The following is a 25,118-nucleotide window of genomic DNA, read 5'->3' as shown; positions in this document are numbered from 1 at the left end:
CTTACTAACTCTATTCCGTTTGAAGCGAATTAAAGAGCGTCTCCTCATCAAGTTTTTTTTGTAATGAAATATTTAATTCTGACAAGACCGAGAAGAGATTAATTAAAATGGCGACTCTTTTCTTCTTTCTCTTTCATTTTATTGTCTGTGATTAGGAATGTTCTCTTGTACTTGGGGAACACAGGGAATATTTTCATCTAACTAGAAACTTCTGTTAGAGAGGCTGAGCTGATTTTAGAAATGCTGACTTATTGATGTGTTTTCTTCACATCAATTATTGATGGCCAGAGAAATGCATCATTCACTGCTTTACATTTCAGCAGGTCTGAGGCCAACAAGCTACATCAGTACAATATCATCTTCTTCTTTTTTTTTGCAATCAGAGTCAGCACCACGGAGAGCGCTCACACAGGCTCTGCTAAACTCTGCAATGGCTGCAGGAGCCTACATTAGAACGCACGCATTTCTGCTGGATACAGAGCAGAGGAATACCACTGATGGACTTCTAATAATTCCACTGTAATTTAAATTGGAATTTATCCCAGAAGAAATGGATTTTCTTATCAGTATTCATACATCATATTGAATTATATTGCCCTATCCTAGTCCACATCTAAAAATGATCTTTATATGTCTCAAATTTACTTAATAAGAAATTCTGGGAAACCCTAAAGTGTCCCAAATTTTCACTTGTCCTGAGTAGTCGAGCCTCTTCTGTCTCCTGTCTGACATTTTTTACAGCTGCACGCTGCTCTCGGATGATAAAACTCTGTTTGACCCCTTGATTTTTCTCTTGTCGCCAGCAGCAGGATGACATATTTTTATTCACTGACATCTGTTTATGTTTATTTTATTAGAAAGGGACAATGTGCATTAATTAACATGATTTAGCCACTCAGCCAAATTTGAATTTGCAAGCCGTAGCAGGTTGATGGAATTTATAAACGGGAAACATTCTTTCAACTTGTCAAATTGAAAAGATTTTGACATATGTTGACAACACGTGGCTTTGGTGATTTCCTTGTATGCCCTCTAATATAACCAGCAGGTTAAAGTGACCCCACTGTGGTTCTTCTTTTATGTTATATATGGTATTATTAATATGGCCCTACATTTCTTCATCCTCATAATTAATTAAGAGACATATATGCTACTGCGAGACCTGAAGATTACATTTTTTTACTGTGTAAAAGGACACTGTGGACATACAGGCATTCTTGAATGTGAGACTGTACCTTAAAACCTCTAAAATCTTAATTCCTAACATGGTTACTCCACCCATCCGAGTAGTTACAGAAACAAAATAAATAGGCTGAACAGGCTAATTCCATTAAAACAACACTGAAGATATCAATTGTGCAGAAGAGTGGAAAAAGCACGTTTTTAAAACGTCACTTCTATGATCATGCTGCATGGTTACTATTACCTGACAGTGGATAGAAAGAGCAGAAAAAATGGTAATTAATAACATTACATACTCCACTACAAGTAAAATCACTGTGTTTAAAACCAGAATTTTACACTGGAAAAACTTTATATCTGAAAAATCACTATTGAGTAAAGCTGTCCCACAAACGTTGTGCGGTAAAATGCATTATATATAATCACAGAGAGAATGCAAGTATGCACTTTTCATTTGTCTTTAAGTACACTACTTGACCAAATGTACTTGACTTGTAAAATCTGCAACAAAACAGAATCCTCTATTTTTCTGTCTCATTGTTCTCTTAAACTTCTCAAATTTAGTGTAAATCTCTCACAGAGGGACCTTAGAGAAGAGAAGGCGCATTAGGAAAGCTGGAAGAAAAGGCACTGACAGCCTCGTATATATGTAACTAGTTACAGCTACAATAATCAACTACAGAGACAACTGTGCAGAAATTTACAGGATAAGGTCAAAGAGACAATATCAAGTCCTTTGTAGGACAGAAAGCTGTTTGGACATGTAAGCACAGATGTTGCCTTTGCCATATTATTGTTTTTCACTGATCAGTTTCCACACTGATCCACTGATCATCTGTTTCCAACACTTGATTTGAGTCCACTTGTAGTAAATTTAGTTGATTGGAATTATTTGGAAAGGCACCTGTTTATATCAAGTCCCATAGCTGACAGTGGATGACAGGAAACAAACCAAGCCATGAAGTCCAAGGAATTGTCTGTAGACCAGGATGTGAAGGCAGACGAGCCGTACTTTTGGCAATATAGTGTACGCCAGTGTTTTTGGAGGGATTCTGATTATTGTTATGAGACTGTTAACAAAATTGAAATAGATCTGATACCAAGTCAATATAGGTCAGTATTGACGATATCAATACTTTGAACCTATAAATCCAGCTTTGTAGGTGAGTGTCGAGTGGCTCATGATTTATGAGATGAATCATCATTAATTTGCATTTCTGAACAATTTTTCATGACCACTAAATCAATGTGATTTTTTACTTTGCACAATAATTATTTTTTGGGAGACCTGAAATGTAAATGTGCCTGGGTCATCTTGTGTTGTTTAAATGTGCTGTAGGGTAAAAATAAAATCGATACAAAAGTCAACAAAAAAGTTCATAGTGCATATGTATTTTACATAATTAAGTGGGCTATATACTGAACTTAGAGGATAGAAACAAAGTATCAATCATACCAATACCAGAGTTGGTATCAATACGATATTATTTGGATTAATCTGCCCACCTCTACTATGGTTAGTTGGTATGGTTTACCAACATCTACCAGGTATTAGTGCAAGTGGTTAATGTGAGTTTCTTTTTTATGTATTTCTTTTATTTTAAAACACTTAATTTCTGTATTATCATGAACAGATTTAATTTACCAACCACTGTTTTCCTCAGTGTGACTATTAAGCACACCTGCTCTATACTCAGTGTTTCAGTTTAACACTACAGTTGCATACTGTGCATGCTATGTTGGGCTTACGCTTTATACGCCCATCCCTAGTCTACCACTACTTCTACACACACACTGATACACACAAACATACATCCCTGATAGACTCATGCATCAGTATGAGGAACGGCAAGGTGTCGTATTCTTAACAGGAGGGAGAGGGGGCATTTGTAATTTCTTATCGGCCGCTAATTACAGCGGTAACAAGACCCAGGAGAAGTGACGGCTGCTTGGTTTAGACGTCTGCCGGCTTGACAGCAGGGTTAATTAACAGCCTTCCACCAAAATTAAGATGGGACAAAAACTAAATAGATCAAGATACACGTGCGCACATTCTTGAGCGTGGATGTGCGCGAGCGTGCGCTTACGCACACATGCACGCACATACAAAACAAGCAGGCTTTCCATTAAGAGCTTAGATTAAGATAGTCACGCCATCCCATCTATTTCAGTGTAAAATTAGCCTCCCGCTCAGCCGGACAGGCTCAGCAACTCATAGCCAGTCGTCTCAGACATACTGCATTCATCCATACACCGGTCTAGCTTATTGATAGTGGCACATTAACAGGAGAATGTCTTTTCCGATCCCCTGAATATGGCTCATGAGTAAAAGCTGAGATGGTAAATGGTATTAGGAGGTTGACAGCTACATGGCAGCAAACCCTTTAATAACCGTGTTGTAATCCCTGCTGAGCATATAGTATAATCCTATCCATCTCTCCTCTCTGTATATTGTCTTGGATCTGAAAGATTTGTCTAAGCCCTGACCTAATATGCCCACATCTCCGACTAGCCTTGCTAGTTGCATTCAAGCAGACATAAACAGTCTCTCACAGCCAGGTTAATGTGGCACATTCATTGGGCTGTTGAGTGCGTTACCCCCTCCCCCTTACCAGCTGTCCTAATGTAACTCCTTCACATAACTCCATTTGGACAGAGAGCCTGTATGAATAAAAGAAGGCGCTAACTCTCATGTTCTTTCTCTTCATGCAGCTCCTCCCTCGCTTCTATCTTTGGCCTGCAGGGTTAGGAGATGGAACCTAGAGATGCACTCTTAGTGCATTTTGCCCCGAGAGGCAAGAGGAGGGCTGAACAAAGAGGAACAACAGGGAAAATATTGCGAGCTTGTCAAAACAGATCACCGCGTCAGGTTTTCTTCCCTCCTTATAAAATTGTTTGTGGTTTTAAGCAAATGTGTCCTTATTAGGGCAAAATCAGGAGCTGAAATTATAACGCAAAAAACTCACAGATCACTTTCACACTTACACTACGGTCAATGCATTGCAGTCTGCTCGTGTTACGGTCATGATAGTTTTACCAGTGGAAGTGGGACTGTTGCCATGGTTACAAGAAATGTAATATAATGCGTGTGGTGCACTTATATGGAACGGTTAATTGGTGAATTCTTACGTGAACCCTTAGGTGTCACCGCATACTTTACAAATAACTGGATGCATATTTTAGAGAGCTTTAACAATGCATGCCTAAAGGGAGTCAATGACTATAACCTCAATATAGACAGTAAAGCACAGTAAGGTGATATTATGCAGTGCACCTGCAGTAGTTTTAAAAAGAATTTATCATAAAAATAAAAATATTTCATCACACTGTATGAAATGTAAGTTTGTCAGCACATTACTTCTGTTTAGTTGCCACTACAATGCTCTTTAAGTGTTCCTATTGAAATCTAGTATAACAGTTTATTAATGTAAAATCTAATGAAAGGACCTCACTCATGTACATTTGTTGTCTGTTTTGAACTATTGCAAGATTTCATTTCATTTATTTATTTATAAAGCACGTTTAATAACAACAGGGAGCTGACCAAAGTGCTGTACAAAGTAACAGTTAAACAATGACATTGACAACAACGACAGGTAAGAAAATGAAAAGAAAATTAGGATAAAAGAATTGGTAACTCTCATACAGTTTCGAAAGCCAGAGTAAAAAAATATGTTTTAAGATGCAATTTAAAAAGAGTAACAGTTGGGGCCTTTCTAATGTGGAGAGGTAGATCATTCCACATTTTCGGTGCCACAACCGCAAATGCCCGATCTCCTCTATGAACCATCCTAGACTTATGTAAGGTAAGGAACAGGTGATCGCTTGATCGAAGGGCTCTAGAGGGCATATAAAGCTTCAATAGGTCAGACAAATAGTCCGGTGCCTGGTCAATTAGCACTTTAAAAGGCAAAAGTAAGATTTTGAATGTAATTCTAAAACGCACTGGAAGCCAATGAAGGGAAGCAAGCACCGGAGTAATATGTTGGTGTTTCTTCACACGAGTCAAACGCGAGCTGCAGCATTCTGTACAAGTTGGAGCCGGGCCAAGCTGGACTGACTGACACCCACATATAGTGAATTGCAGTAATCCAGTTGAGATAAAACAAATGCATGAATTGCTCGTTCCAAATTTCTAAAAGATAAAAAAGATCTCACTTTGGATAGGAGCCTTAATTTAAAAAAGGACCGCTGGACAACTGAATTAATTTGTTTCTCGAATGTATGTTTGCCATCCAAGAAAACCCCCAGGTTTTTTACATGCGTTTTAACAGCACATGTTAGGTTGCATAAGTCCAAATCTGGGGCATTGAAATTACAGCTCGGTCCAAAAATAATTACCTCAGTTTTATCCTCGTTGAAGGTAAGAAAATTTGAGGCCATCCAGGTTTTAACTTCGTCAAGACATTTGACTAGCGATTCCATCGGCGTGGAGGTGTTTCTATTAAACCGAAGATAAATCTGGGTGTCGTCGGCATATGAGTGAAAGCAGATGTTATGCTTCCTAAAGATTAGGCCTAGGGGCAACATGTAGATTGAAAAAAGAATTGGGCCTAATACGGAACCCTGCGGGACACCACAAGTAAAGGGAGCTGGAGAAGAAATAAAATCATCGAGGCTCGCGGAAAAAGTCCTCTCGGAGAGGTACGACCTAAACCATTCCAAAGGGATACCTTTGACACCACATTGCTCCAAACGCAAGATCAGAATGCTGTGGTCAACAGTATCAAAGGCTGCAGTTAAGCACAGCTGGGTCTCCTGAGTCAGTGATTAATAAAATATTAAGTATTTTTAGGAGGGCAGTTTCTGTGCTGTGGTGGGTTTTGAAGCCCGACTGGAACTTCTCAAAAATATTATGACTATTTAGAAAGGTTTGTAGCTGCTCAAATACAATCCTTTCTAAAATTTTTGACAGAAACGGAAGCTCGGAAACAGGTCTAAAATTAGCAAGAACAGAAGAATCAAGGTTCGGTTTTTTAAGCACTGGCTGCACTACAGCGTGCTTGTATCCAGTTGGTACTACTCCAGAGCTGAGACTACTATTAAAAATAGTTAAAATGTCAGGACCGACTACCTTAATAATCTTTTTTAGAAAATGGGTTGGAACTCCATCTGAAGGGCAGGATGATGTCTTTATGCTATTGCAAAGATCTTCCACCTGGTTAAGACATAAAGCCTCAAACTGGTCAAAAGCAGTTGAGGAGGTATATGTTAATGAAACATTATACAGAGATAGGGTAGATGTAGATCGAAGCCTTTCTATCTTATTAATAAAACCTGCAAGAACCTATCACAAGTTTCAATGGAGCTATCTATATGGAAAGCGGGGGAGGTATTCAAGACCAAATCAATAACTGAGAAAAGAGTTCAGGGGTTATTAGAGTTGTTCTCAATAATGCTTGCAAGGAACTTAGATTTTTCGGCTTTTACAATGACTTGATATCTAGATAGGCTCTCTCTCAGCAGCAGGAAAGAGACTTGTAATTTGTCTTTTTTCCATTTTCGTTCAGCTTTCCTGCACTGTCGCCTAGCTGATCGAGTTGAGTCGTTTATCCACGGGTCTGAGTAAGCTGTCGATCGCACTGATTTAAATGGGGCGATCACATCAAGAATAGTCTTGCATTTATTATTAAAATTCGAATCCATCTGCTCAATACCATCACCAAGGGAAGAATTCGACAGTCTTTCAAAGGCAGTGGAAAACTGTTCTGTGGCCGTTGGTTTAAAAACACGATAACGTCGTGTTGAGGATGTAGGTTTAAGATGGCAATGATTACATCTTTATTAAACATTTTGACAGCTGTATTGGACTACAAAAAGGCACAGCAGTGTGCAACTAATGCCTTCCTTAAAGGCATCACCATAACAGCATTCAACTGTATTCATGAAGAAAAACATTTCATCACTCACTCAGTGAAAATAGGACCACAACTAGTAAAAATCAGCAATTGTTGGTCTTACAGAGGTTAATGATGCCTGGTGTTGCCTGGTGTTAGGCGACCTGTCTCCGAACAACTGTGGTCCGACTTGGACCGACTGCAGTCACAGATTGGCAAACACAAATGACCAACAATTTGCTGAAGGCGGGCGATTGGCTGAATGGGTGTGTACCTGATCCCCATCTTTGAGGCAGTAATTTTAAAAGCAGCGCACCTGCAAGTTCACTGCACACGGCTGTAATCATTTTTTTTCTCCAACCAGTGTTTTCCCTAGTGTGGCTGTACCCCCAGCTCCATTCTTAGCCCTATGATTGGCTCAGCTGTCTTTATAACCAAGGAAACAGCTGTTAGTGTGTCTCAAAGTGCCAGACTTTGAACAAAACTGGGCAACACTTTAAAGGTCTCATCCCAGCGAGACCCGTGGCATGACCCTAGCCAGATGAGACCCTTTATCCACGCAAGAACTGTGTGCCGATGCACATAAATTGCAGTGGCACCCCGATGCTCTCCTTTGCACATTCTGATTCATCTGCTGTGTGCGTCTGGTGCTGTCTGCAATGTATAATGCAAAGCTAGGGGAGGGCTCATGTGGAAAAAGGAAGGAGGCCCTGGTCCCATTAGAAAGAATAAGTTGTAGTGGCATGTCTGCTAACGGTTCCCTACCTCAGTAGCCCCAGAGATTCATGCTTGAATGACAGTAGTGTGCTCAAAGGGGAACTGGGAAAAAGAGGGAGGGGCAGAATAGACTGAGATGTCTAACCTTAAAGTGAAGAAGAAAGCTCACAGGCAAAGCTGTTGGTGTGACATAAGGTTGGTCGAATGAAGTAAGACACATTCGGAAACTGTAGTGGAGCTGGCTGGGGTGGTGGTTGGGTGAAGTGGCAACTGTGCCTGTCAATGTGGTAAAAAGCCAAGAATGAATGGGTGATAAAAAGCGAGACAGGGAAGACAGAGTGACGGCAGGAGTAAAGTGCAGAGAGGAAACTGGGAGGAGGAGGAGGAGGAGGGGTAAAAGTTTCATGAGGGTGTCACTATGAAAGCACCAAATTTTCCTCACACCATCTGTGAAAGAAGCATTCCTCCGGGGCAGCCGATGCAGAGCTTGTGTGCACAACGGTGTGTATTCATGTGCCGCATTGTGTGTTTGGGGGATTGTCTGGCCGGAGAATGTGTTTTCCATTATTCACATATCAACAGCGAATTCAGCAGGGAAGAGGAGGCACACAAATATAAGCAAAACAGAGAGAAAAGAGAGAGAAATATCCATGTACTCCCGCTCTCGCTCTGTGTAATTCGTGGCCTTCAAGCTCTACAATACATTCCAGTTGTGCTCGCCTAAAAAACCCTTTTTTAATTTCACACGGCTATTCAGCATCCTTCACAGCAGGCTTGTGATCTCACTTGTGTCCATTTTCACTCATCTGCCGTTACAAAGAGTCCTGTTTTTTTTTTTTTTTCTTGCCATGGGAGCTCTCATACCAAGACGCATTTAGCCTGTGAAAAAGGTAAACGAGGAAGGCCTGCAGATCTATTTGTCATTAATTGGCACGCTGCAACCATAGATTACTGAACATGACAGTGTCTTTTTCAGAGAAATCTATCTGCCGTGACCTCTCTGGCACTATTACAACAAGGTCAGAGAACGCAGAGGGAAACCAATCAATACCATATTGAGTGCAAGAGTGGACGGAGTCTGATCTGGGGTGATGAAAGGAGGGAAACCAAGAAAGAGGACTTGGGCACAGAAAAGGGGGAGAGAGAGAAAGTGAAGCTGTGACGGCAAAGGAGAGAGAAAAACTGATTACAAAAAGACAGAATCGAATAAGAGGAATGACCGGGGAGGCAAAGGGATGGAAAAGCACGGAGATACACTCAGCCAGAGATTGTGGGACATGGATGAAGGATTGAAAACGGTGGAAATGGAGGATAGTGAGGACGGCCCTGAAGGTGGCTCGCAATCTCGTGGGTGGCAGCAATATCAGTCTGCAGCGGTGCCACAGGCACAAACACACAAACGGACACCTGTGGATGAATGTGGAGTCCAAGACATGGTCAACTTGGGGAGAATATTTTCCAGCTACAGACACAAACACATATTTGCCCCGGGGAGGTGTCTGATAACACTGCATACAGCAAACTATACACTGTATACTGCATGATGGGTGTGTCAGTGTGTAGATGTGTGTGTACATGTATATATGTGTAAGTGGCTCATGGTATACCGGTACACAAAGTGTGCTGTAATGAATTCTGGGTGATTAGCTATAGCTGTATCCGGTTTACTATCCACTTGTATATGGTGCAGGGATTCAAAAAAACATCTGTATCCATGTACATATATTTACATTAATCAATTTCTACATACTGCACATGACTTTGCACTACTATTTCTTTATGCACACGTACATATTGTTAGTTTTTACCATTGCACATTTCGTAATTTAGCGCGTTTGAAAATACGCCGCGTTTTAACGTCTTTTTAATGTAAAGCAGCATCAGTGAGAAATGTCTGGTATGACTTAGCAGTAATTTATTCAACTCTGATACAGTGTAAGTGATGGCACTGGTGTCAGCGGCATAAATTTGCACTGTATTACATGCACGCCTCGATTCCTGTGAGTCCCTCATGCATCTGATATCAGTCTGGAAAACCTAATGGTGGCCATTTTCCTTCGAAAATTACTGTAAGAAGTGGAAAAAGTAAAAAATTACCTTAAACAGTAGCAAGAATGAGGTTTGTGTTCAGATCATTCTACATTTTAAACCTGTAACAAATACAGCGACCTGCTACAGAATATATTTTTCTACTGTTTTCTGGTCACTTGTGCTTCATCCACAATGTTACATTGTGGTTTTAATTTATGCAGACATTTAAAACACTATAAAACACCACAGTAATAGTTCTAACTTCTCTTTCGAAAGCCCAGATGGCTTTGTGTAGGAGCGTTTCAGCGCATGCAAATAAAATCAAGAAGGCCACATGATTAACACAAAGGACTTCAAACCCCACACACGAAACACTGAGGTTGTCAAGGCAACCATGAGGTTGATGAGTGTTACAAAGGAAATGGAAAGTTTGTTTGGGACAAAACTTATGATCATTTTATTATTATATAGATTTTATTAAGTGATTTAAAGCTTATAGAGACTAATAGTTAATGTTAGCTATGTCATAGGAACGTTTTATAATTCACAAAAGTGCATAGCGGTGCAGGCATGCAGCATTCAGTGTAATCATATTTTCCAGATATAAAATGTGATACTGTACTAAAATTAATCATTTTATTACAGTTACACAATCATGACATTATCTATGTTACAAAGGTTCTTCGGTTATCTCCAAATAGAAAGACAAAAACATGCTTTTTTTCTTCCTGTGCACTCACGCTACAATCTGCCGATTTCAGAAAATGGTGGATATTCATTTTATTTTTATTGCACAAAAGAACCAGAGCTAGCCAACAGCTAGCCAACAACCCGGAGTAATGATAAAGCTGAGTGCATGCCGACCCCAGCCCAGGAGCCAGATCCTGCTAATTAAGTAACGTACTGCATTACGTTTAAGAAAAGTAAGGAGTATTATAGAAGTCCTGACCCTTGGATCTTTGACTTAAAATGCCCGTCACATACATGCAAAGCATCGGGAGACCACAGTACCCCATTCTTTGTATAATATCTTAATGCGCTAACCACCCAATTTATTTTTTGGGTCAAACATAAAAAATTGGTTGTGGGTTCTTTCATGTGTTGGTTGTGTATCCCACGACATGGACGCTTTTACTCTTTTTGCCGACTTTTGCCAGCAGTTGGGCTTCACAAGAAGGCACCTTCAGGCAATACAAACTCACGAAGGAGCAATTAATTGTTTTCCTTGGGTAAACAAATATTCACCATCTCTTTAGATGTAGCGAGTATTTCTACCAAGAAATAAAGGTAATTAAGCCAAAATAATAAAACTAACAATTTCGATTGTCCTTGAGCGATATTAAATGGTATACTTTATCTCTGGGCTGAAAGCCTGTGCATGAATCTGTGTGCATACATTATGCTCAGCATTTCTGGTTCTGTCTGCCTGTGTGTCATGAGCATGCAGTCATGTCTGTTTCTCATTTGTCTTTTTCACCTTGCCCTACACCAGATACAAGATTGCATGTTCAGCATGTGCAGAATAATAAATTCCACCATTACTCCTGAACAAACACTGCAGTCTGTTTGAATTCTATCTTAAAAAAATAAATAAAAACGGGACACTCAGACACGCACACACACACTCACGGCACCCCACTTCTTCTCCCGAAGAGTACACTCCATGCTGGCCCAGCGGTGCTCGAGTGTGATTCATGTGAGTTTCGCTTCCTCGCCACTGGAATACGACTACAGCTGCTCTCTGCAACCACCTGTTTTCCATCTACGAGGAAATGGAAAGGCAGAGAGATGGAAAGAAGCTGTGTACGATATAAAGTTAGAAGGCTACAGGGAGAAAATTAAAGACAGAGGTTAGCGAGAGTTGGAAACTTTTGAAAGAGATAAAGATGAAACAAGAGAACAAATACTAAAAAAAATGCTCAAAAGACAGAAACACAAACAGAGAGAGCGGTAGATAAGAGAGGTTTCACATTTCAGGCAAGTGAATAGAGATATAAAGACAACACATATTAGCGCAAGTTTGTATGTGTGAGTAGGAGATAACTCGTCGGCATGTGAGTGCTCTGTGTTTACTCTAATTAACTACATCAATACTGTCAGGCAGCTTTGATCAGCTCCCCGAGCCTGCCAAAAGTCTGCGCAAAAAACACACCCGTCAATCACAGTCATCCTCTTTTTATGCTAATCTTATTGCAAAAAAAACAAAGGACAAATTAATTCACTTTCTCTCAGAGAAATGGGTGTCGCAAGTCAAGTCGGACAGACGGATGGATGGATTCATGGATGGATGCACGGATGGGAGCACTTCCTCTGATTTGGATTCCACCCTCATTCCATTCCCCTCCATCCACTTCTACTCCACCCATGCCTCTTTTCCACTCATGACATCCATTACTTTCCCCCCCTTCCTAACACACACACACACACACACACACACTTGTACACACACCTATGTACACATGCACCGCTGGCCCAATGTTGAATATGTAAATCGACATCTGCTCCAGTACCCAATCTCCAGCCCTCACCATGTGTCTGATATGCTAATGCAGCCAACACAGTTTCTTCACTCCACATCTTCCCCTCCTTTTTTCGCTTCCCTCTGCTTCCTCTCCTCAGCGCCGACTTACCCGAGCCTGCCAACATGAGCAGATGAGGCAGAGGAGGGGAAGGGAAGAGAGGGAGAAAGAGCGAGTGAGTGTATAGAGAGAGGCTTCAAACAAAACCTGATAATGATGTTGTTATGGATGGATGTTACACACACAAACAGGCATGTGAGCAGCAGCGAGAAGCAGGGCTTATTAGAGAACAATAGCAGGGAATCCAGGAGAGGGTTTGCTGAGTGTGGGAGGAAGGACAAATCTCCATCCTCCGGCACTCTCTGCACTTCTCCCTTTCTGATCTCGCCGTTCGCTCAAATAAGCTCATAGGTCATCACCTCGCAGTCACAACCGACGCACCGTTTCTGCAGCTTAGCCGCGAAATGCGCCGCGGCCTGCGCGCGTAAGCGTGCGACCCTCGCGAACACGCGGATCGCATTTGCATCGAGGAGATGGATGGCGTCCCGCTCCAGTGGCATTGTTTTGCATCCAAGTCCTGGAGGGCGCTTTGATTTATAAAGGATGAAATGGGACAAGACCTGTTTCCCAGAGATCCCCAGTTGGCGGAGTTCACAGCTTTTGCCGCTTTGACTGAGTTCTGAGTGAATACATGAATGTTAAAAGGCACTCGCTGTGGTTCTGTCTGAGGCCACACGAGCTGCAAGGGGGTCCTGTTGAAAAAGATAGGGCCTGTTTATACAAATGAAAGGGTGTGAAGCTCTCACAAATTGGTGTCATGCCACATACACACACGCACGTGCACGTGTAGACGAGAGTCATACGTCTTAACGTTTCTATAAAAAGAATGGGAACAAGTAGTAACACGTGCACTAATGTCTCGTATTACACGGAACAAGCAAACACATTTATCAAGCAAAATCTCATTTATCAAGCAAGTGCATGACCCAATTGGATCACAAAATGAATCTGTACTAATTTCCCTGGAATAAAAAACATTTATCAGTTTGAGCCCGGTCGTACGACTACAATCAATCTCTCATCTGGACTGAAATACTCATAGAGAAACACGGGACTCTATATGGTCTGTATCACGCATCGGCTAACCGGCTACAGCGTCATTTTGTCATGTCGATGTTCATCCACATTCCAGCAAATATACAAAGTCACAGACAGGAAACAGAGGCTTCACAAAGCAGCTGAGCTGAGGAGAGAGACGCACCTGCAGCACAATGTGTTTCTTTGAGGCCGATCTGAAAGCGATGGACCTGCAAAGCGCTGTTTGTGTCTGTAGCCGGTTTCAGGATAGAAGGCTAGGCTGTGTGTCACATGATCAGAGATTTATTTCATTTTCTTTTTTAAAATTAAACTTTCAAGAAAGCATCGAAGTCTTGTGTTGTCATGAATGAAAAAGTGCAATAAAATAAAATAAATTCATTTGTTTTGCTTTCACATGATTCGGTTTTATTACAAGTAGCTTTCAGATTCAGGCTTGTGAACGGGGAGGTGGCCATATGGTTGCCTTCTTGTAGAACTGTAATCAGAAGATATCATTTTGTTTGATTAAAGCTTTTTTTCCTGTGGATTAGACTGAAAGGACTGCAAATGTCTGGGCCTTGATGTGATTCTCATTTCCCAGCGTGTCTTCAGTGAAACGGAATTTGACACCCGTGGTCTCTATCCACACATGACACGAACACAATCTCCAATGTTTTTTTCGCGCTACATGATGAAACCTGCCAATTAGATTTGGCAATTTCATAAAATCCACCAGGTCTTACAGGAAACCTGAGACATGAAAAGAAACATTTTTTCCTCCCTTCAGCTAAATATCTGGAGTAATCCCTTTTGTTTTTCAAATGCAGGACAGGAGCGAACATATCAACATCATTAAGGGCAAAATTAGGCGCGGCCATGGCTAAGCTCCACAAACACGTTGCAGTTCCCTTTGAACTGATCTGCTGCTCGAAGGGATGGAAAAAAATAATGGAAACACCACAAGAAAAAAGGGCTGACTTTGAAGCAACTACATCACAGAGCCAGCAACAGAGGTGAGGCGCATCCAGCCGAATGACAAGTAGCAGCAGAGTTCAGAGCCGTGGAGTTGGGGGCAAAGAGCTGAACAAAGTTTCGTATTGTTTTCGCCGTGAGTGATGCACTCACTGCATGATTACAAGAGGTTTGGTTAACACATGTCAGATCTTCCTGGAGAAGCTGTTCAAAAACTACGAACTGCTTAAAAGCTTTTCAGCACTTCCTCACATTATGCTAGCTACTGTCACCAGGGAGCTTGTGTTTTTGGTAGTGTTTGCGCTTGCACGTGTCATTCTGTCTGTAACCGCGATAGCTAAAAAAGTTTTGAATGAACTCTGATAAAATTTTGTAGGGGTGTGGAGTGGGGTCATGTGAACGACCTATTCTCAACCTATTTTGCCTTTCATCCACCAAGGTCTTCAAGGTCAACATAATAGTTAATTTGTTCAGAAATTGACAAAAAGCCGTCTAAATATGAGTCTTACAAGTTTAGTGTTTATTGTCAAAAACATTTAGAACAGGGGTAGTCAACTCCAGGCCTCAAGGGCCGGTGTCCTGCAGGTTTTAGATCTCACCCTGCGTCAACACACCTGAATGAAATGATTACTTCATTACCAGGCCTCTGGAGAACTTCAAGAGATGTTGAGGAGGAAATTTAGCCATTTAGCTGTGTTGGATCAAGGTGTTATGACTCTGTATTGAATGTGTTTGTTTTGTGCAATCAACGCATCTGTTTATGTTAATTCAGCTGTGCCAGGGCCCTGCTGCGATTGGTGCGTGGATATACAGCTCCGGAGTGACTGGTTCTAGGTGGAGGACCCGCCTATTAAATGGAGGCTGGAAAGCCACGACGAGGGAGGTTCTCCTGTTTCTCCCCGCGACCAAGCAGTGTGCCTGTGACAGCCACTGGCTGCAGTCTCATTTGTGAAAGTTGAGGAAGTGGAGTAGGTAGGTAGAGGTGAGCTGCCGTTTCTTTTCATCATCAGTGTCCTTCTGTTTTTTAGTAAGTCAAGGAGGTCAGACTCTGTCTTTATTTTTGGCTTTTGTTTTGGTAAGGTCAGGTGTGTGGGAATCAGTTTAGAATCATTTTGTTTATTATTTTGGCCTTGGCCGTTATCACTTAAACACTGTAAATAAATCTCATTATAACAAACGATTCTGTTTCCTGGGTCCTGGGGGGAGCGAGTGCTTCACTCATGTTATTGTCTGGCCCTAGACGGGTCGTAACATCTAAAACCTGCAGGACACCGGCACTGGGACCTGGAATTTCCTACCCATGATTTAGAATGTCACACTGACCTCTGACCTGATCTGAAGGTCAAAATGATAACAATAATACTATATAGACTCTTTAAAACTGTTTCTTATGGCCATTCTAAATTTCACATTATTTTAAAAGTTGGAAAATATTTATTTACTAAACATTTCAACAAATTTTGTTAAATGAATTCTACTCGTATGCTACAGCCGCGTAAATAAAAACTAATTGAACTCAACATTATGTCTATTATGTATATTAAAATGGGTTTCAACCATTGGGTTCAACAGGTTAAATAACAAAATCCTGGACTTTGTACTTGTTTCCACTGCACTAAAAACTTCTTAAAATAAGTTTAAGAACAAAGAAACAAAATAGATATATACAGGATACAATGCTGTTCCTTTAAAAATAAGTACTGCCTAGAGAGCAAGCTGCCTTGGCAGATGTGTGCGCTCCTCTCCGTGCTTCTTTTTAAAAATAAAGCAATTAAGTAAAACAATACCACAATATAGCAAATCCTAAAGAAGCTCCAAGATGGAACTGGCATATAACGTTTGGTCTAGTTTCCTACAGGATTGTTTACCCTGACTTTAGGCTCTGTTTGTTTGTTTTTTTCCTAACCTTGCAAAGTGTTTTTGTTGAGAGACTTCTATATATAATTAACCAAGCAGTTCATGTGTAATTGGAATTTTACTGGAAAGTAGTGACTATTGGTTTACTACCTCAAGTAACTGATCCCAGTGCTGTCCATGAAAACTCATTTAATTACGCCTTTGAAATGCCTCCTTACTCTCATTGTATTGCGTCTTCTCAGAGTTGCACGTGCAATTCTAAAATTGGTCAAATGTGTGCCAAAACACAGCGCAGATGGTCACAAGAAGCAGACATCCTCCTACATATCCCAACACTTCCTGTTTAGACAGGAAGCTGAGAGCCAAAATATCCCAGCAGAAATCCTGTAGCTGTTGCTGGAAAACATATGGTGAACCCTGAGAGCTGTTTTTACAATATTTTTATGGCCCTGTCTGAGGATATGAATGAGTGATGGACAAGTATTAATTGGCACCTGTGTAATTTTTCTTTTAGTGGATTTGGAGGTGTGATGAAAGGAAGTCAATGAAGATTGTACACAATCACAAAGGTATCACATGTCAAACCAACCCATGTTGGTTGAAAAACAAAGGAAAGCAAAGCATATGCTCAGTTCTTCGGGTCCTTTTGTCCTCAGCATCACCAACATCTCTCAGGCAGCATAAGACTCATTTATACTGGATGATAAAAGAGTTCATGTTATATTGTGAGAACAGATTGTCTGAGCAGATACTGATTCAAGAACTTCTATTCTCTAAGTAATAGTTTAATTATAATTTATTATTATCAATTCATTTTTGAACACCTATCCAATTTAGGGCCACGGTGGGGTTGGAGGCTATTATAGCTATCCTGGATCAAGAGGTGGGAAACACCCTGTACAGGTCAGCAGACTGTCAGAGGGCTAACACAGAGAGGCACACAACCATTCTGCTATTGTACAAATGTGTGAGGTGAAAGACTATCCATCCATCCATCCATCCATCCATTCGCTTCCGCTTATCCTTTTCAGGGTCGCGGGGGGCGCTGGAGCCTATCCCAGCTGTCACATGGCGAGAGGCGGGGTACACCCTGGACAGGTCACCAGTCTGTCGCAGGGCTAACACACAGGGACAGACAACCATTTGCACTCACATTCACTCGCACATTTACACCTAGTGGCAATTTGGATTATCCAATTAACCTATCCCCACAAGCTGCATTCAATTCAATTCAATTCAATTTTATTTATATAGCGCCAAATCACAACATAAGTCGCCTCAAGGCGCTTCATAGATACAGAGAAAAACCCAACAATCATATGCATGTCTTTGGACGGTGGGAGAACAGTCCAAAGACATGACGGTCCTCCCACCTTCTTGCTGTGCGGCAACAGTGCTAACCACCGTGCCACCGTGATCCACAATGTCACCAAAACTTTGGCATTACTCATCAAACTAAATGCAAGCATGTTACAAATCTGCCACAAATATACACGGACCAGTGTGATGATTGTTGCATTTAATGAGCCTGTTCTGTATATAATGAATGCTCCAAAAATCATTTATTAGTCACACTGCTGTCCTTTTGTTTGGTTAAACTATGATCCAATCCTTAAGAGAAGTCAGGCTGGGAAAAAGGGGGAAAAAAAGGTTATTTCGTCTTTTACTGAAACATATTGATCTGTATTGTTTTGCCTTTTCTCTTATTGATTACAGAGTGGAATTTGATACAGTCCGAAATGATACATCCTGGCACATGCTCCTGGAAACAGATATTAAAGGCCAATTCCTGGACTCAGTAATGAATATGAACAAAAATCATGTGACTTTGTTCATATCTGCTTTGTGGAAGTTTTACCGGGATTGTGTTGAATATGTTGAAAAGCGATCAGGCTTATAATATGATTATGATGTCTACATAAAAAAAGCAAGGTCATTTGCAAAGCAATATGATGTAGCTATTAAAAAGCTACATGAAGATAGGTTTTATTTCACGTAAAGGTGCAGACCTAGAGTTCTTTAGCTTCCTCAATGATATAAAACATTAGGGTTAATTTAGGCCTGCCTTTCATTTGCTGCATGAACAAGCTTGATGTGTTTCCCATTCATGTGGCTATTATGGCTCCATAGGCCATGCTACCTCTTCCACTTTTGTTGTATCTTTGGTTGGGGAAATAAGCATAAAACAGTGGGCCCATAAAATAACAAGCTCTCTGAACCATTCCGATAAAAAAGAGCACACATTTTGGCATGAATCATTTGAAATATGTTCATGCTTGACACAAAGTCAGCATAGAAATTAGCCACCTGGAAAAAAAAACCTGTTTGCTATCTGCATTACAGACCTCCGTTCAGCTACAGTCAACAGCTGACCTAATCATCCTAAATATTCATCCACTTTTTGTTTGTGACTTTTTAATCCAGGATGCACATCTCTGAGCAGTACAAAGAGAAATTGTTCCAGTGAAAGATGTACAACGACTGTTCAAAAGAGAAACACAAAACAAGTTTGAGTAAGGTCAGAAAATCACAACTGTGTGTAAAAGAATTTTGTATTTTTTTCTTACTTACTAATGAAAAATAATGTTTAAATCCTCTTACGTCCACCACTACTGATGTACAGGGTGGGCCATTTATATGGATACACCGTAATAAAATGGGAATGGTTGGTGATATTAAAGTCCTGTTTGTGGCACATTAGTATATGTGAGGGGGCAAACTCCTCAAGATGGGTGGTGACCATGGTGGCCATTTAGAAGTCGGCCATCTTGGATACAACTTTTGTTTTTTCAATAGGAAGAGGGCCATGTGACACATCAAACTTATTGGTAATGTCACAAGAAAAACAATGGTGTGCTTGGTTTCAACGTAACTTTATTCTTTCATGAGTTATTTACAAGTTTCTCTTTGTTCACAGCCATTGACATGTCGAAGAGGTTAACACGTGAGGAGCAGATCGAAATTGTGTTGATATCTGGTGAACGCAGTAACCGGGTCATTGCAGCAGATTTCAATGCAAGACACCTTACGAGACCACACATCTCCCATGCTACAGTTAGCAAACTGCTTGCTAAGTCTCGTGAAACTGGTTCAGTGTTGGATTTGCCAAAATGTGGACGCACATATACTAATGTGCCACAAACAGGACTTTAATATCACCAACCATTCCCATGTTATTACGGTGTATCCATATAAATGGCCCACCCTGAAGATCCTCATTTTTCCTCTCTTTTTCTTTGTTAAATTCAGGTGACAAATAGGACCTAGCAGGTACTGATGACAGAGTAGAAAATTGTTGAGCTCTTATATTATCTCAGAGAAAATGTTCAGGAGCCAGTCTGGAGCTGGTCATGGATTCAGACTTCAGGTAGATGGAATCAAACTGGATTTAGCCTCACAAATTAGCTCTTACGTGTGTTGTTTGCTAGTTGTTACCAAAGTGTCCAATAGATGTACTGGCTGAAGAGCTGATGAGCAAACTAACTATGTGCAAGCTGCTACAAGAATAAAAATGAGTGACAAGCATAGACCATACTGAGTAAAAGCTGCTAACTGTAGCAATGCATTACTGATGTAACTATGATCAGTAATCAGCTTGTAGCTTGTAACATTATGATGAGCCGTTTACTTAACCATGACGCTGTATTTGTCCTTGTTTTCTGAATATATGTTGCCACATTTGTTACTGTAATCAATTTAAATATCCTTTAAATTTATGTAGACACCTCTTACACCCAACTCAATTCAACTGAGTTCTATTTATATAGCACCGAATCACAACTACAGTTGCCTCAAGGTGCTTTAATATGGTAAGGTAAAGACCCCACAGTAATACAAAGAAAAGCCCAACAATCAGACATCAAACTATGAGCAAGCATTTGGTGACAGCTCGAAGGAAAAACTCCCTTTTTAACAGGAAGAAACTTCAGGCAAAACCAGCCTCAGGGAGGTGAGGCCATCTCCCATGACCAGATAAGGCTGAGGGCACACTCAGCAATAAACTAGTTTGAAAGTGAGTAGCAGGTATGCGGGAATTTAACAGCATTTAAAGATTATCCTAATCGTAGCCGCTGCTTGATAGCAACCCCAGATATTTAAGTTATTGTGTCATTGTTTCATGTTAATTTTTCATAAGGGGTCACAGTGCCATTTTAATTCCCAATTCCCAGCAGCTTGTCAGAAATGTTTTTGATTGTCTGCCATCAAGTTATTTTTAGCAGAATCCATGGAGGTGCTGTTTAATACAGCTCCGGCAACAACACAGTTTTTTGCAAAGCAGTTTTTGTCTTTGTTGAGCACGCATTAAATTGTGAATACAACTCAACAGGATTTGCACACAAATTAGATACATTTTTCTACACTGATACATAAATGTATCGAGGTAAACAAGCCTTAATAGACCCATGGGACACGCCTGTTTTTGTCCACTGAAATGTGCAGCTTATGTTATGACAATCTGAGCAGTCAAAGTAAGTAGGCCCAGATGCAGTGTTGCCAACTCCTCAGTAAGGAAAATCGCTATTGGTTGTCCTAAAAGTCGCTAGAAGTCGCTAAATGACGTCACCGCCTATAATTTGCATAATTGGTCATGCTAACGTAATTGTAACCTACGTTGTTGGAGAGAGAAATAACATCATGGAAGAGACATAAAGTGAGTAAAAAAATGTCCTAAATGCATTTAGAGTTTATTTAGAACTACAAATTACATTTCTTTTAGCAATTATTGTTTTTTTTTAATGTCACAATTCCAACCCTGCTCCTTTACCCAGGCTTGGACCGGCAAAAGTAACCCGAAAATGGCACTCTGGTGGAGTTACTTTGTGTGTGTGTGTGTGTGTGTTTATAAGTAGTTTTAAACCTTGTGATCCACAAAACAGCATAAGAGTAAAAGAAGAACTGACTGCATTACAGTCAGTGCGGGAGCGGTGGCTTCACTAATGCGCGATTCATTTGCAGTTTGGACGCATAGGTGTGCACATCTCCTGCCCTGATAGCAGCTGGGGGAGGACTATCCTCCACCCGTGAGCGCTTTGGAACGGGCGAGGTGCCCACGGCAGCACCGCTGCTTGTTGAGAGTAAAAGCGATACGCGCTTTCACGTCAAAAAGTCGTCATAAATAAGTCTCCAATAACACCAGAAAAAGTCGCCATATTTGTCGCTAGTCGCTTTTTAGAAAAAAAGTCACTAAGGGGGTCTGAAAACTCGACAAAGTCGCTAAGGCAACACTGCCCAGATGTCATTGACTGTCACCGGATCAGCCCGGACCAGATATAGTTTACTATACTGAACACATGTTCCAGTCAACATCCAATCATATGTATATATACACCTAAATATAATAGTGTGAGTAATAAAAAAGTCATGGTGTCATTTTAATTCTCAGCAGTGAACCCTCTGTGCTAACACCATCGGCTACACAGTAAACATAACTCACTTCCCCAGCCTCCTCCTGCATTAGCATTTAGATTTAAGTGAAATCAGAATGTTTTTCCTGTATGTGTTCTTGCTCAGTCAGGTGTTGTGTACCTAGGGCTCTGCTGGGGGGTGGAGGGTTGTGAGCTTTGAGACTGTCTGTGTCACCTTATCTCACAGAGATTTGTTTCTGGGGCATTGGTGCAGAACCAAGCCACCAAATTCAAATTTTTGTTATCGTTGCAGTAAAACCACGATGCGAGAGTCCTGACTGAAGGGCAGTAATCTGATTGGCAGATTGAACTGGAAACACTGCTGATTCTTATTTCTATCTTATTTAGCAAAACAGAGTTGAAGACTTAGTAGCTTGTAACAACCCCAGTCCTTCTACTTGATGTGTAAGCACAGACTGGTAGACATGTAACATGAACTAAGCACTTATCTTTGGATTTAACCTTAACATTTTACTTTTGGGCAACCACCATTGGTTTGTTTGTTTGTTTTGTGTTGTCTGTTTTTAAGTCAAAAATGAAGATGCAGCTAACACTAGCAAACTTGATTTGCGAGCTACATCCATCAACTGTTCAAATGCTTAGTAACAGACTAATAAAAAAGTACAATTTTACTCACCAAAATATTAGCAAAGAGTTGTTGGACAGTCTGTTCCACACTAAAAGGCATATCATTTGGCAGAAAAATCCATTACCATGCTTTCAATAGGAAGAAGAGAAACCGTGCATGTAGCTGCTAGCTAAAGCTGCTAGTGCTAGCACATTTATGACCAAGTTTTGACAAAATCCACATAGGTTAGTTTTTTGTTTTGTTTTTATTTTGTTGAAAAAAAATCAGTTTGTGTTTCTTGTTCTAAGCTTAAAATCTGTCAATAATAAAGCTAACCTTAGGTCTTTATGGAATTCTGTTTGGTGTCGAATTAGCAATAGCACTAAATGAGATTTTCTTAACTAGGCAGCCATTTATTCAAAGGCTGATTATTTTACTGCTGCCAATTACGTAAAAGAAAAACAGGCAACAGCCAAAACTTGATACAAGCATGCTGCTGGGACACTAACAATGTGACAGTTTATTTCACTCATAAGGCTCAGTGGCATGAAGATTGACAGTGATGAAGTCTACTAATCAATCATGTGCAAGCTTCACACAGTTGAAGGGTGCTCCATGGGGAATAGGGTTGCCAACCGTCCCTTAAAAAACGGAATCGTCCCGTATTTAGAAACAAAAGTACACGTCCCGTATTGAGCTAATAAGGGACGCACTTTGTCCCATAATACAGTGAGAATCAAAAGTAGTCTATAAATGTTTATGGAATTAACGCTTTGTTTGAAAACATAATTCCCAGCCCCTCTCCTGCTTTGTGACCAATGAGCTGACAGCACACTTATGACAATTCGAGTATGACAATTCAGATTACCGCTCATCTCATTGGTCGAGGAAAGGTCGCTTACGGAGAAAATACCAGAAGACAACAGATGACCACAACAAGAAGCATGACCAACAGGGAAACAAACGCCGACACTGCGGTGCAAGTCTCGGACGACAGTACACCTAAAGCTGGGCAGACACTGTGCGATTTTTTCAGTCACGTTATTCAGCTGCTGCTCAAACTGTACAATTGACTTGCAGGGGTTAGAAGTTGGTAGGTCACGATGCAGTCTCACACTATACCGCCCGATGCTCTGATGCGACCTGAGTGCTCACACTGTGTCTCCATAAAATGAAGGTTATAACAGAAATTCTGTCGCTCTCTCTCTCTCTGTCTTTCACTCACACAGACACACCACTACCATCAAATTTTCTAAATTGCTAATGAAAAACGTTGATCAGGCAGCTGTGATTGAGCAGCAATGTAAATCCAACTATTTTCACGGTTGTTGTGGTCGTGATAATTTTGTGAGGCCACATCGAAAAGGCTCGGATGAGCTTTCCAAAGTTCTACAAGTTGTGCCTCCATCGCTTGTGTCCAGATCACACGCTGCACAGCTGTGCTGCTCCATCTTTTTCACCGACGTTTACGTGTTCGCGCGTGAGCAGTGTGAGCGGCTGCGGTGACACCCTCACGAGCGATTGATGATTGGGAGCTGGTCGTGAGGTGTTAATTGCTTCTCGTTACCCCACGTATGCTACACGATGCACGATGAAGGCCAAAATCGGGCCGATCACCAAATCGGTCGCACGACTCAAAAATCATCTCAAAATGGGCCAAAAATCGCACAGTGTAAGCCCAGCATTAGAGCAGCAATGTTTGTTCGCTCAGAGAAAGAAAAAAAGGCTGCAAAAGTACAGGGAGGAATGGGAAAAGGAAAACACCTGGCTGGGAAAATGCACGATAACACCTTTAAAGCGCACTGCACTGTGTGCCAGCGCACTTTTTCCATAGGCATGCTTCTAATGGTGGGCACATGAAGAACATGAGGGGCGTGAAAGCTCGGGGAACCCTTAACCAATTTCTTGTCCACCAGGCCACGGCAGAAGCAGATATGGTATGTAAACACTGGTTAAGGTTAATATGGGCATGTGCAGTGAATATCAGCGCTATGTGGCCAGAAGTGTGATAATATAATTTATTTTGTGTAATAAACAACTGCAAGGATAGATGAATACAACAAATAGATGACTAATACATAAAAGTAATACATAGATTAATAATGATGATGAGTTAAGATGCGTAATCATGGGAACAAGCGGGTTTACAAACAGGAGCAGCTGATTAGCATTAGAAAATCTGAAATAATACCTCAACTGAAGCCAATTGTACTAAATGCACTATATGTGCACTGTTACAAGAATGTTTTTCGTTCTATTGTTTTCTATTAATTTATATAATTTTAAGTTAAGCAGGACAGAGTTCTTTTAAAGAAAGATTTACTTATATTCTCAAAAGTTAAACATGACAGGCTTCTGTTTAAGAAAGAGACCTGTTTTACTGTGTTAATGTTGTCATTTTGAGCTAAAAATAAATGACTAAATGATCATTTGTTTCCCATATGGTCATATCACAAAGAATATGCATCTGCTTAAATCAAATTCAAGTAAAATGGTTAAAAAATAATTTTACACACAAAAAAAAATGAGCTACAAAATTCACCACACTGGGAAGGGTGAAGACAACTGGGTTGCCCGGCCCTGGCCACGAGCAGTGTTGCCAACTCCTCAGTAAGGAAAATCGCTATTGGTTGTCCTAAAAGTCGCTAGAAGTCGCTAAATGACGTCATCGCCTAATTTGCATAATTATAATTGGTCATGCTAATCTAATTGTAACCTATGTTGTTGGAGAGAGAAATAACATCGTGGAAGAGACAGAAAGTGAGTAAAAAACGTCCTAAATTCATTTAGAGTTTATTTAGAACCCATCCATCCATCCATTCGCTTCCGCTTATCCTTTTCAGGGTCGCGGGGGGCGCTGGAGCCTATCCCAGCTGTCATAGGGGAGTTTATTTAGAACTACAAATTAAATTTCTTCTAGCAATTATTGTTTTTTTTTAATATCACAATTCCA

Source organism: Diplotaxodon limnothrissa, linkage group LG22 (assembly GCF_057381915.1).
Source record: "Diplotaxodon limnothrissa isolate DT_005_m linkage group LG22, D_limnothrissa_male_GT1.1, whole genome shotgun sequence".
Classification (NCBI taxonomy): Eukaryota; Metazoa; Chordata; class Actinopteri; order Cichliformes; family Cichlidae; genus Diplotaxodon; species Diplotaxodon limnothrissa.
Note: the sequence above shows the minus strand (reverse complement) of the source record.